General features: G+C 31.8%; 1 long non-coding RNA gene across 1 annotated transcript in view; it reads left to right on the top strand.

Moving 5' to 3' along the window:
• Positions 1-14,706, top strand: part of LOC116413140 (uncharacterized) — a 34,529-nt gene that overhangs the window by 587 nt on the left and 19,236 nt on the right. The window contains exons 2-3 of the long non-coding RNA XR_008252675.1: positions 1,157-1,367; positions 8,394-8,599. This is a non-coding gene — a long non-coding RNA (uncharacterized LOC116413140). The remainder of the gene's footprint in view (positions 1-1,156; positions 1,368-8,393; positions 8,600-14,706) is intronic.

Here is a 14,706-nt window from a genome sequence, read left to right on the forward strand (position 1 = left end):
TCGTGGCCGTTTAAATTTGAATTTAGAACAATAAATTTCTATTGTGCGGATAAGTCCACACCTATAATTATTGAAACTATTTTAACTGTATCTTTCTTTGTGAGGAACAATAAAGAGTTTTCATTGTTTCATATTATTGTTATCACAACTCGGTGTTATTTTTCTTATAAAATGTAGACAGTCATCAAATAAAAATAGTTTACTGAATAAAATTATTTTCATGTTTTAGATAGGTAAGTTATATCTTAATTTGGCCATTTCATATATTAACTTCACGTTAAGTCCCTTGCGGGATTTAGTAGAAAGAAAGTAGTGTCAATCTACTTTATTATTACATATTCTATCAATCATTTATCCTTCAGCTTCGGATCTATCGTAACTTGTTCTGAAGAAACTTGATTTTCTCTCAGGTAGAGAGCGATCTACCTTTTTGACTTACTTTTAAACTACATTATTAGTTTTTTTTTTTAATTTATAAAGATGATGATCTCGGTTGTGCTGTTGATTTAGATTGGAGAGGTAATAAGTGAAGATGATGTAATGTCAGTAGGCTTTTGTAAGAAATACACATAAAGAAATAAAGAAATGTATTTATATAACTAAACTTAGATTTAAGAATTTTGGAATTGTAATTTTTACGATTTTACCATCCATTCAAAATGCAATTTTCACTAAAAAGAATGGGCTGGAAATTCAGCTATTGCTTTTCCCTCAAAAACTTGAATTTTAATACGACTTCAAAAAGGAGTTTCTCAATTCGGTTGTATTTCTTTTACGTTTGTTGCCTCATAACCCCATTAGTTACAAACCGATTTGGAAAGTTCTTTTTTAATACTTATAGATTTACTAAGGTTTTATTGAAATTAGTTAATTAGTTTAGTTTTTAAATCAAAATAACTGATTGTGTCACAGTTTTTGGTCGGCTTTTTTTCTAGAACAAAGTCTTAAATTATATAAATTATGTGAATACAAACCATTTGTACTAAGCAATATCAACAATAGGAATTAATAAAGAACGACGGTGTCTGACCGTCTGTGTATCTGTGGTCCATTTGACAAGGCATATTGATGGCCACGAGTCCTCATTAGTAACAATCTCCTCTTGAGCGACATAATTTGTTTTGCTTTCCTAAAATCTTCTTGATTTCATCAACAGGGTAAAAATACTACAGTTTTATCTACACACTGATCAATAGAATGGAATGAAATGGATTAAAATGGAATAGAATGGGATAGAGCAGAATAGAAACAATTTTTATTAAAATAGATTTGTTTACAAGCTTTTTTAAATCATAATTTTTTCTTGATTTGACTACTGGGTTCGAGGTGTTCTTATCTGCTGAGAAGAAACCGTAAGAAACTCAATGGTAACTTTTTTCAAATTTTATATATACGATAATTTTACATTAGCATGGGTACTGTGATTATAATTAGAATTAAGTTCTATTTATATGTATTATTAAATAGAAAATAAAAAATTAAACATGAGCGACTAGTCCTCACAAGCAGCACTCGTTCGCGAGTATGACGGATGAAGTAGCCTTCACTGCGCTCAACTATTTCTGGAAACTCGATAACTCGGTTTTTTTTATAGGTGATAATGGAATGGTTACCCCATTCGCGCTATCGGTATACACCAGTGGGGCACCATTGAAGAATGATAGATGAGATTGAAGCAGGTTAGTTAGCCCATCGTGACGAATTCAACAATAATTGTTCACAATGGTTTCCAGAGGGAAGCACATGGAGGTCGACCTAATACTCCTACCAATGTTCTATCAAACTCCATTGCTAACAATCGCCTCAATATACGGGGTTACCACGTCACCACCAGTCAGGACCTTATAGTGAGCATGACTAGCTTCAAGTTACTCGAGTACATCAATATCGTTTGGTTTGGGTAATCAACATTGCGTAGGAAGAAAATCGATTATGGCGCGGCTGTAACGTTCCGTGGGTTGACTTGGCTACTGTTTACGGGTGACTGTAATGTACTACATAGAAATTAATACCGGTAAAGACAAACTACAATGTCATTTTTTTTTAATTTTTGATGGATTCGTCACGATATGCCAAACGACCTGATGTCGTCTTCACTTGTTACTCTTCGGCACTATTGTAACAGTAGCACGTCATAGTATCATACGATTTTACTGACCCGAAATGATGAAAAATATGAGAACACGACAGGAAACCAAGTTTATGCAATTAATCATCATTATCATCATCATCACCATCATATCAGCCGTAAACTATCCACTGCTGAATATAAATCTCCCTTATAGGATCGTTTTGCCAGTAGTTACCACGCTTGGCATGTAGGTTGGTAACTGCAGTTAGATTTTGGTTATGTTTAAAGAGGGACGCTGCTATCCATTCCTCGACCATCAAGTTTCTTTAAGATACCGACAGCAAAAGAAGGGGTAGCTCATTGTAAGCCGGGACCACGCGGTATTATTTATGCAATTGTATAGAATTTATTACGTGGACCATAAACTGCTAAGGAGAATTTAATGAAATTTGGTACAAATACTATATCCTTAATTCATGTATGTTATGTTTTATCGTAATTGTTGCGAATAAAGCCGCAGGTTACAGCTAGTAAGCAATATTAGTGTAACGTTATCAACTCGGGTCGCTATCGATGGTAAGTCGGGCAAGGACTCTGATAGTGGAACCGCACTCGTCCTGTGCGGTAAATTTATATTTAAACTCCAAATGAACAAACGTACAAAACAATACTAATGTGTATTTTTTACTAGTGTGTTGTTATTAACTTACCTATAGTATAATCGGTTTTTTGATGAGTGAAAATGGAATGTTAACCCTGTCTGCGCTACTGATACACTGGTGTATCGATCTATCTGGTGAGATATTAGTGAGAGATGACAAAGCAGGTTAGTTAGTTCAACATGAATTCCGCAAGAATTAATTGCGATGATTTCGATGAGGAATCGCGAGGAGGTTGACCTAATACGATATGTGGCGGAAGGAAAGGGATTGTTAGTAATGATGTCTAATTGACCCATTGCTAGCAATACACTCTATCAGGTCGACCTCCACGCGGTCCCCCCTGGAAACCATCGTGGTTAATTCTAGTGGAATTCGTCACGACATCCCTAACTGGTGCCAATACATTTTCACATTTTAAGATCACATTTAAAATATTGTATTCTTAAGAATATTATTTTAATTAAAATAATTTTAGCTCAATCTGTATTAATAAAAGCCAAGTTTGTTTATTGTTTTTAAAAATTTGTTTCCTCATATAAGTTACGGGCACATTTTCAATCCTTTAGAAAATGAATGAAAAATGTCGAACTTTCTCTTTCTCATTATCTTCCTACCCTTATCGCAATTATATAAATTTTGGTGTCGGCATAATATATTTTTATCCATATTACCTAAGGTTTCTTTAATTGGTAATAAAAAATTGCTTATCACAAAGTCATTGACCTCGCATGACATTGTCTTTTGCGAATTTGTTTTGAATTTTAGTACAGAGTATGTTTAAGGGTTAAACACATTAGTGTTTAATTGTGTTTAATTAGATGATAAAAGTCCTGTACCCATACTTATGTAACGTCAACGACGTAAATGTCACTAGTACATGATAATTATTACACGTTAATTTTATTATTAAAAAATTATGACTGTATGTTATCATTAAAATGGTATTAATTTGATCGATACTTAATTTAATGTCAGCCATACACGCTACTGTGAATCGCTATGTTATATATAGTTCGATCAGTATAGAAGTCGAATTTTCAAATATTTCAAGTTGTGATATTTACGCGTACGGATGCATAATTCTCAATTTTAAAAGTAATATGGGATGATACCATGAGGGATACCAAGGGCTGCATATATTTTATTTTTTATGACGGTTACCACTTTACATCAGGTGAGTTATCAGCTCGATTGCTATTACAAGAAACTAAGTAAACAAGCAAGTAAAAGAAACTATATTTATATCTATATTCTATTAACATATTTTTGTAGAAATGTGTACACTTTGCTGCTTTACAAGTTAGGGATTGTGATTACCGACAATTCAAACATTGCAGTGTGATACTTTTTTAGATTATTATCTCTGATATTAATGTTTTCTATTTGGAATGACTCATTGTAACTGATACAAATTTTGCACCTAATATGGTTACGTGCGTAGGTGCACGTATGTTTTCTTCGCTTTGTTTTACGTATATTCAGAACAATGTCTGTGGTTCATTGTAGACAATTTATAATGAATTTAACAATTTATTATAAATTGTCATTAAACGTACTAAAGCGACGATTACCTTTTTATACAATGTGGACCGTCAGGTTGTTTGTCATTTTAAGTTGTATAAAAACACTGCTATTACTTTTTCTCTATGAAAATAAAATAGAAATTAATGCCTTGATTTCGTTGCTACTGTGAAATTGTAATCTGAAGAATGTTATTATTAAAACCACTCGAATAAATTAGACTCACTAGGAAAAAGTTGATCTGAAATATTAATTACATCTTTTCAGTTTTATGTTTGTTTATTTAAGATTATCTGTATAAGTAATCTTGTATATTATTAATTGATTAATTAAATAACATGTACATATATACATGTATTATAAAAATGAATGAAGTACATTAATGTAGGCATATACATATTTCCCGCAAAAGTAGAATTATAAAACAAGAATATATTATACAATTTCAATCAAAATGTGTGTTAGCAGGAAATATTGCGGGGCTAACATTAGCTTTACCAATATGTTATATATCAATAAATGCAAATAACACGTGTTTCGCTTATGATGTTATTGAGCAAATATGCAACTAGTTGCCGGAGTACTTTAAATAAATTTACGATTATTTTGAAGCACAGTGCCAACTAATCGTTCACAGAAGGATGAGAAACATCGAGAGAAGAATCAACAGTGAAAATCGCTGTGGATGTGGAACTTGAACTGTTGAAATCTTTTTAGTTGTCGATTCTTTTTATTCTAGTACCCCTTTTTTATCAGTGTTTGTTTTTTTTAAAAATACGAGTATTCTGCAGTGAGTTATGAGCGATTTTGTATTGCTGCGTAATACATATGCCAGTACTTCAGATAACGTCTGTGTTCCTACTTTAATTAAACTGTGTAATTTTAACAGTGTAAGCATATTGTATTTGCGCATATAAGTATGTACTGAAAATATAAATAAATCTTTTATATACTTATGTATATATAGATAGAGGTTATTGTTTTATTACCATTTTTTGTTGTGTTCGTATTGACGATCGAACTGATATTAAATTTTTCATTGCTTTATATAATAAAAAAATTGTTTTAAAAGATGAACAACAATAGATTTTTTGCCGAGATTTCACGGTTAAAACTACTTTCTACTTGGTTTAATAAACTGTATATAGGGATAGTTAAATATATTTTTATTCTTGCATACAATCCTTCTTACATAATATGTTTATTTGACAGTGAAATTAAATTAATTAAATTATATATTACGTTATTTATTTTGTTATCAATAATTCTTATCAATTCTAAATATGTAAGTTGACGTGAACCTACCTAATCTGGGTATTCATATTAAAATATGAATATATTTTAGTACATGTATAAATAATTACGTATAATTTGCCTCCTCCAAGTATATAACGTTAAATACTTGTTTCTTACTTGCGTGTAGTTGACGAGACGGCGTTCTGTTATAGTTTAACGACGATGCTGACATTTCTCTGTACAATACGATTGACTACCGCATGTACTGGACTTGTTAGGAAAAATTTGGATACATACATAGCGCATTATTATTATTTATTTATTTAACAATGAAGATTATTTATAATTTATTAATTGCACCAATTCAAAGCAATAAATACAGTAAATTTTAATGAGAAGTGATAAAAAAGACGCCTTATTGCTAAGCAATCTCTTTCAGACAATCTTAGGGTAGAGGACATTGAGAAAAAAACAAAGGATAGTTGACGCACTATTATATAGGTATTAATATATACAAACATGTATTTAATAGCACATATACAATGGAAGAGAGAGTACACATTTTTGTCATTATATATGTACATACATAAAAAGATTGTCTAAAATGGGGACTTGCGGCTCTGTCGCTGGTAATATACTGTATCAGGTTGAGCTCCATACTATTCACGTGGAAACCAACGCTAATTCCTGTTTAATTCATTACATTAGACCAATTGACTTCACATCATTTTTACTTGTCATCACTCAATGATATCTTGCCAGTGCACAGCAATAGCGCAGGTGGGGTTACCATTACGTTTGCATACCATAAAAATACTTCCCTTTTACCGCGGCGCGCAACCATTCAAACACAAACATTATGTAACAATAATTTTTCACAGCAATATAGAAAGTAATGATTTCTAATCTCTATACGATAATGGCGTACCTTAGATATTCGAAACGTTTACTTTATGCAAATAAAAGGTTGCTCGTACTAGACCGAGATTGTACGGCCGAAGTAGGCTAAGGTTTACAGCTATCATACACATATGAGCTTGTTTTACCTTACGAGATAATATGATGTGTAATACTAATGTTCAAAAGAAAAATTATAATAATATTTATTTATCGAGTGACTACTGGTATGAACTAGCGTAAGATTTTAATCTATGATTAAGTATATATTTTATTGATAAATATTATTGACAATGTTGTTGTAGTTTTCAATGGTATTGTTTAATTTTGTGTCTTTCCTTCACTTGTATTATACATTTGTGCAAAGTAGCTGTTAAATTATTATTTAAGTTTGTTATTATGTATTGTTGAAATAGTCAGTATGTCATTAAAAAAATTTTTTACTAGTATTCTCCATTGCTACTTTAGTAGGTAATAGTTTTCTTACTTTCATGGAAGTACTCTTTTGGAAAATTCTTTTTAGTGCTGTCAATAATTTTAAAATAAACTAAATTTTTGCCTGCTGTTTCAAAAATAGGAAAATCAACTAAATATACCACTTCTGGAAGGCATATCAAACTAAAACGTGCAGTACTTTTTAAGTTAGACCTTCAGGAAGAGAACAGTAAAAACCGTTTTTGTTTCTGTTGCTCTTATTAAACTCCCTAATATTGATATTTCTTAAATATCTCCTATATACAGACATCGTTTAGTTACAATTTTATTATATTAAAAAGATCTAAAACTTCTGTAAACAAGTTAGTACATCCAGGCTAAATTGTTTATGCTGATCACTATTATATTTCTCAGCGTCTTCTCGGAAAATTTGCTCTTATAATTGCGCTAAACCGACCCTCCTGTCTTGGGAAGCGAGCGATAAAAATTTTGGTATTTAATTGGTATTAACAAAAAGATTTGGCCGTGTAATTCCGGCATAGAATGGGCCACCTTTTTCTTTCCTGTAAATGTCGTAAGAGGCGACTAATCGAGGGCGAGAGATGGGCAGCAACGTGCCTCTTGAAATATGTCTAAGGTTTAAGTGCTGTTGCCAATTCGCCTGCAATGCGTGGCAACTACTGGCGAAATTCCCCTCCTGAGGATGGAGGCTTATGTTCAGTAGTGGACAATTAAAGACTGATATTATGAAAAAAAAGTTTACAGTGATTACAAAGAATATTGGATTTGAACATTCAATTAAATTATTAATTAAACGATTGCTAATCAATCAGGTATTTGAAAACTTAACTTTTTCTGAATTTATTCATTACTAACGATCCTTGACTTCGCACGGGTGCAATATAGAAACTAATGCAGTGTCAGTGTGGAGTGATTAATATAATATTACTATTGTATCCTTCTAAATTAATTTTTAATTAATAAAATGGCTATAGAAAGCTTTCATAAAAATAGATGATTTAAAAGAGCTTGTAAACAAGTCTATTTGAATAAATTATCTCTATTATTTTCTATCCATGTAATATAGGCACATGTTATCGCTGATTTTTTTGTAGTTTTAATAAAGCGGAACAATTCCATCACATATTATTTTGTTATATTTCAAAAAATAAGATAGCATTTTCGACGTAAGCTTTCTGTCGACTTTATTTTTGATATCTCAAACAATTATCGTTTATTAAATTAATACAGAATAATCTTAAACTATACGTATAAACCTTTATCTTTAATTAATCTATCTATTGATTAAATCTACATTAAAATCCGTAGCGTAGCTTAAAAGATCTAAGCATTCAGACGGTGGGATGCGACATTGTTTTATACTATATATGGACTCGCCATGTAGCGTATAAAATTAACAAAAATAATTCATCTCGTCTTTTTTATTATTGAATCTAAAAAATACCAAATTTAGCATCTTTTTAGATTAGTAAACTTTTTCAAACATAATTCCCATTTTTATCAAATAATTAGTTAATTAACTAGTTAATTATAATTCATTTATTAAACAGATAACATTTAAAATCGAATGGAAAATACAGTTGACGTGAAAGCTCTTCCTCTTTTGAAATCGTTACGAAGAGAGGTTCCACAAATACAAATACATACTTCCTAACTCACAACAGAATCCGGAATCAACAATTTGGTGATAATCACATTCTACAACTGAAGCAGGCGTGTGCCGTCGCATACGTTCACCTCGTCAACATTTCTATAGGTACGTAACCAATTCTCGGACTATTATTACGGTAAGTGACAAGTGGAGTAACCGATATTTATACAGTATTTAGCGACAATAGAAAACATTTCTTACTAAGCCGTGGATTCGTAGTATCTATAACTAGCTTATTGATCATAAGGTTTTGAGTTCTACATTGTAAGTAGATCCGTATTTTTGAACGATTTTAAAAAGGAGAATACCCTCAATTTCTTGTATTTTCTTTTTTTTTGTTTTTGCAGCAATATCGATCAACGCCGAGTGCATTACTTACACTTTTTGAAAATTCTTTTTAACATTCTACGTAGCTTAATTTTATAAAGTTTTTACAAATAACAAAAAAAAAATAGGTTTCTGCCGAAGAAGCTAAAGATATCGAAGTTAAAGTTTGAAGAATCTGCAAGCGGAAATTGCAAAGGGCCGGTCATTATTCATGAGTAACAAACAATCGATAGAGATAATAAAGGTTATCTAGTAGCGATCTAAAAAAGCAAGCATAGTGTGGGTGATCCCCTGTGAAATGTAACGATGATCTCAAAAGTATTGCATTAATGGATGTAAGTGGCGTAACATCGCATTTTGTGGAAAAGTATGAAGGTATCTTTGTTTTGCAATAAACGATAGCTATGCGAACGAAGATGGTGATGAAAAGAGGCCATAATTCATTTTATTTGTGATTCCTTAATAAATATATCTATCTAGTTGCAAATAATTATGGTACTGTTCGCAGTTTCTGAATAATAATATCTTGTTTACATATGCCAGCCTTTTTATTTATAGTTAATATAAAACAGATGATTATTTTAATACGATGACTGACATTGAATGTAACTGCGTCGTTAGATAATCGAGATGGAAAATCTCTGCAATATGAGTTAAGATGGATTGACCTATTTATTATGTTAATATATTTTCGATTCTTGTAATAATATCATTTTGGTATTAAATATTTAATTATAATTAGAACTTATTACTAGATTGTTACAAATTTCAAAGTGATATAGAAATATTTCAGTATATAATTTTATCTTGTACCCTATCAATGTATACTGATAGCGCATACGAAATTACTATTCCATTTTTATTTCCATTAAAAAAAGTAAAAAGACTCATTAACTTTTATTATATAACTATTGTTACTTTATTATTAGTACCTAATGCAGAAACAGTCGTAATTATTCTATTAAATAAGAATATAAACAAAACAGATGCAAATCCGATGCTGTTTAAGTACATATAAACATTGGAGAGCGTCTGCGCCGACCGCGCATTTCTCCGTTGTCAATAAAACGCGATCTAATTCGAAAGCGATACGCCTTTCACCTCCCGACCACTGGTGTACTGTGCGTTATGCTCAATGCGCAAATCAAATAGATGTGCGACATCCGACGCATTGTCTTTATTTGAGTTTGTATATCTATGAGATGAAACTAAGTACCATTTAGAAGTCGTAGTCCGTTGTGTAGGAAGAGGAGATAGAAAAGAAATATGCATTACCAGTAATTTTCAATTTTAAAATTTAATTGGGCTGTTTATTTTTTTGTACTTTGCAGTACAGTATTTTAGGCATTTTGTCCTCACTATTGGATATAGTTGGTTTGATGACTATAATAGTGGGCACATAGCCTATTATTAAACAGTTTGAGCGATATTTAAGGAGCACGAGGAAAATGGGTGGACGTCTAGACACTGCAACAAATGAGTATGTGGTCGGCCTCCTAATTAGTGTTTTATAAAGCAAATCCAACGTGCGTTATCAGTTAAAAGTTTTAATCAAACATGGTTGAAGACTGCTCGGCCTCGGGTTGCTGACTGTTTAACTAAAAACTTTTGTTTTTTAATGTTGTAGTTTTAATTATTCTTGTTTATTTTTTAAATAAAGCTAAACTAACTACATCCTGCGGCTTTGCTAGCGTCTATCGATATGGAAATTATCCCCTGTTCTAATTTATATAATCTATCCGCGTGCTTTCATTCAATTTCAATGAAACCTGTTCGGTAGTTTTTGCATAAAAGATTAATAAACACCAGTTCATACAGACATAGTCACAATATTTTGTTTACAACAGTAGTAAGGATGATAATAGTATAAATCGAGAGTCTTAGTTCTTAAGGCCAAATACTAGTAATGCTAAGAATTCATACAAAAATAGATATATGGTAATATTTTTGTGTAACCAGAGGGAAATTTTACACATAAATCGTCTGCTTGGATACTATTGTTTGTATGTGTTTCAGTTTGCAGGGTATGGCAATAAAATTACAAGGCACAAAGTCCCAACACTAGTCCTTAAGGACTATGTCGCTAATGATACCTTTCATGTCTAAACATGAAAGGTATCATGGGCGACATAGTATACTCTGTTATGTACATGGTACTGTTCCTGTCTATAGGCGACAGTTACCAGTTTCCATCAGGTGGGCTATCTGCTTGTTTACCATTCTAAAGTAGCATATATATTTTTTTAAATAAACGTAGTGTCATTTGTACTTTACTTTGTCATTAATGTCACACATTGTTGTTACTAAATAAGAGGAGTTTATGAAAATTTGCGTGGGTGGTTATTGTTATGGAAATCGGTTAACGAGGTCGAAACATTGATATGAGGACCGATGCCAATCACATGTACATAGTATTAACCTGTCACACAGGCATAAATTACGTTTCAAATTTCGTTTCGTTTGCCGTGTATGCCCCGGCATAGAATGGACCACCCCTTCCTTTCCCGTTGGTGTCGTAAGAAGCGACGAAGGGAGCGCGAGGGATGGGCAGTAGCGTTCTTATTAAAATATCTCTAAAACACTAACTGCGATTGCCAACCCGCCTGCTAAGCGTGGCAACTACTGGCAAAACTGAAAGGCTTATGTTCAGCAGTGGACAGTTAACAGCTGAAATATTAACAAAAATAAAAGAGGCATAAAATAGGTTTAAATTGCTATGTTCTATCACTAATTTGTGACCCACTCTGGCTTCGCATGTAGGCATCTCTAATTCTCTCTAAACATAGATAGATAGATCTATACGTATATATATATATATATATATATATATATATATATATATATATATATATATATATATATATATATATATACGCATAATCAAATCTTGTCTCTGGATAATATTACTTTAGAATAATTGTAAAGAAGAGAGTATCTGATAAAATCTGATATGCTAAAATGCAAAGATCTTTATGATGATAAATAAAGGTAGCTTAACTGTCACTAATATATATAGTATAAAATTAATTTAAAATAAAAGTTAAATTCTACAAATTGTTGTAAAATAAACTAAGCTGTCTGGAAGAAATTGCTTTAGCGATAAGATCCTCTTTTACGCTCTTTAGAGAATTTTGTGTTTTTTGATTATTTTCCAACAATGATGCAGGGGGGAAAGGGATTGTTAGTAATGGAGACTGAGAATTCCATTGCTAGCAATATAACCAACCAGGTCGACCTCCTCGCGATTCTCCCTGGAAACTATCATGGTTAAATCCTGATGATGAATTCATCATGATGGGCTAATTGGCCTGTTTTCATTCTCATCTATCACCCTTCACTGGTGCTCCGCCAGTGTATCCCATTAGCGCAGGCGGGGTTACCATACCATTTTCATCCATAAAAAGAAGTCTAAATATGTGGTATACTTTTTTTTATTTCAATTATAGATACAGTTCGTAAACAATTAAGTTGATGTGATATGTTGATTGCATTCTCTCTCGAGTATTAATTGTTTTGACGTGTAGTGTCCAATATAGCATCAAATAGGTAGGTGTATTTTCATTGTAATGAGAAAAATGCATTAACTTATAATTACAATCCTTGACTTTAACAAACGAATGTTAATTGAACCATTAATTCTATCTACATCACATTTATTTACTTCAACACAACAAATGTGAGAATATTTTGTGTGAATTCATCAATTTGTTGTGATTTATGTTCAAGAGTCGAAAAAGTTTTTAAAAGGATTAAAACTAATTAAAATGCCCGCTTAAAAACATCTAGATATTGTTTTATGTCCGTATGTAATATACATTATTGTCAATTAGGTTTTTTCCGTTGTTACGTGAATTAATATTCAAACCATGCGTAATTGTTTTAATATTCTTTAAGCAAACTACCATATATAGGATTAGATCTAACTATGTGATATTTTAGTTTTTCTGATTTTATAATTATATTCTATATTCACGTTTGTGATAAACCTAGTAAAACTTATATATAACTGACGTACATAGAATTAGATTTAACTACATGATATTTAGGACTTCCTTATTGTGATAAGCGCAGTAAAACTTCCATCAACATATATTTAATATATAACATATATTTAGTATATTTAATGGAAAGGATAATTTGTTCGAATTGTTGATCAGAACCCGCACAAATCTGTAATCTGAAGTATAATTGACTGCCTTAATATATATATATACTTTTATTCAAAAACTAAACTATTGAACCGATTTTGATACAGATTCTGTGGTGCCAGTCTGTAAGGATATCTTTTCAGATAAAAAAGAATTTTCCTAATCGGTTCACAACTGACGTAGTTATGAAATAACAAACATTAAAAAAATATAACTAAACTGAGAATTTCCTGCTTTTGAAGTCGGTTGAAAAGACGTAATTTTCAATAAAACAGTTCTATAAAACAAGCCCTTATAATCAAATGAGGTGTGATAGACTATAAAGGAGCAGGCATCAACTTACAAAGTGAAAGTTTACTTTCCTATCACCTTGTTTCTGCTGTTGTGTGAAAATGATCATATTCTTCTAGAAATGACATTTCCCAGCCAGCATTTGCAAACAATAAAAATAATTTTTCGTACATTTTTCTATTAACTTTGGCATAATTCCACGATTGAAAAATGTTGCTATATTTTTATCACAAATAAATACTTATTAATATAGCGAATGCCGGTCAAGTGCGTGGCGGACTCGCGCAATGAGGGTTCCGTACAAAAAAATCTAGTTCAATTCTATTTTTATGTAAAAGAACTACAAATTTACGATTTTCGGATTTTTTCCTTTACTTGTGCTACATACCATTGCTTCTTGCAAAATTTCATGATACTTGGTCAGCGGGAAGTAACCTTTAGGTTTTGATTCCCTTTGGGAATGTCAAAATATGCGATATAAATAGAATATAAACCTGCCGTTTATGTATATCTTTTGATTACGTTGATTTGGAAGCTTGATTTTTTCACTGCTTTAAGATATTGCAGACCTGCGTATATGATATTAATCTCAACTTGATACTTCCACGGGTTCCTAAAAAAAAAAGGTCTTGACAGATGGACGGACAGTGGACGAAGTGATCTTATAAGGTTCTGTTTTTTCCTTTTACCTACAAAAAATTTTTTGATCGTCTTTATTATATATATATACCGTAGAACATCCTGTAGTAAGTAGGTTGCTTTATAACGTCACTTCTAGCCATCGCGTATCTTTGGCATTTACTATAATCAAGCAAAACTCGTGTGACGGTTTTCCCTACAACACTGTGGGTTAATGTATTGTCACTTTCTTGGCTCTTGTCCGCAGCATCGTTAATTGTTCGATTGTTAACCCACTAATTTAAATCGACCATTGGTTTTAGAAAACGCTATACTAATTCTAGTTTCTCAAGAAATCGTGTTGCTATTTTCACTTGTATGACTTGTATTTTAATTAGACTTCAAATGGACTATTGAGAGCAAGAAAGTCGAGTGAATATTAAATAAAGATTGAATAACTGTTGATGTGTTAAATATGTTGTTAATAAATCGGTGAAACTGAGGTCTCGCAACGTCCAACAATCACTGGCAAGTGTTCAAGTACGTCAGTTGCACTAAATATTTACCTGGTCGTGGCGATTTGATGTCGCTGACGAAGTTGGGCGATCGCCACTTCGTTTTTGATCAGATGTTGATTTGCAGCATGTGAGTTCGTGCGGTGAGCGTGAACTATATTTTTTTGATAGCTCGTTTGTAATTATAGAGCTGGTGTTTGGCAGACATTTCATACAAAAGCGTCATCTTGACGATATACGTCAATGTTTATTGAGAGCGAATAGGTAGGTATTTATTTGTTATATTTATCGCATCGCGAATTTGTGACGCCTT

Source organism: Galleria mellonella, unplaced genomic scaffold (genome assembly GCF_026898425.1).
Source record: "Galleria mellonella isolate WM207_F2 unplaced genomic scaffold, CSIRO_AGI_GalMel_v1 utg173, whole genome shotgun sequence".
NCBI classification, from domain to species: Eukaryota; Metazoa; Arthropoda; class Insecta; order Lepidoptera; family Pyralidae; genus Galleria; species Galleria mellonella.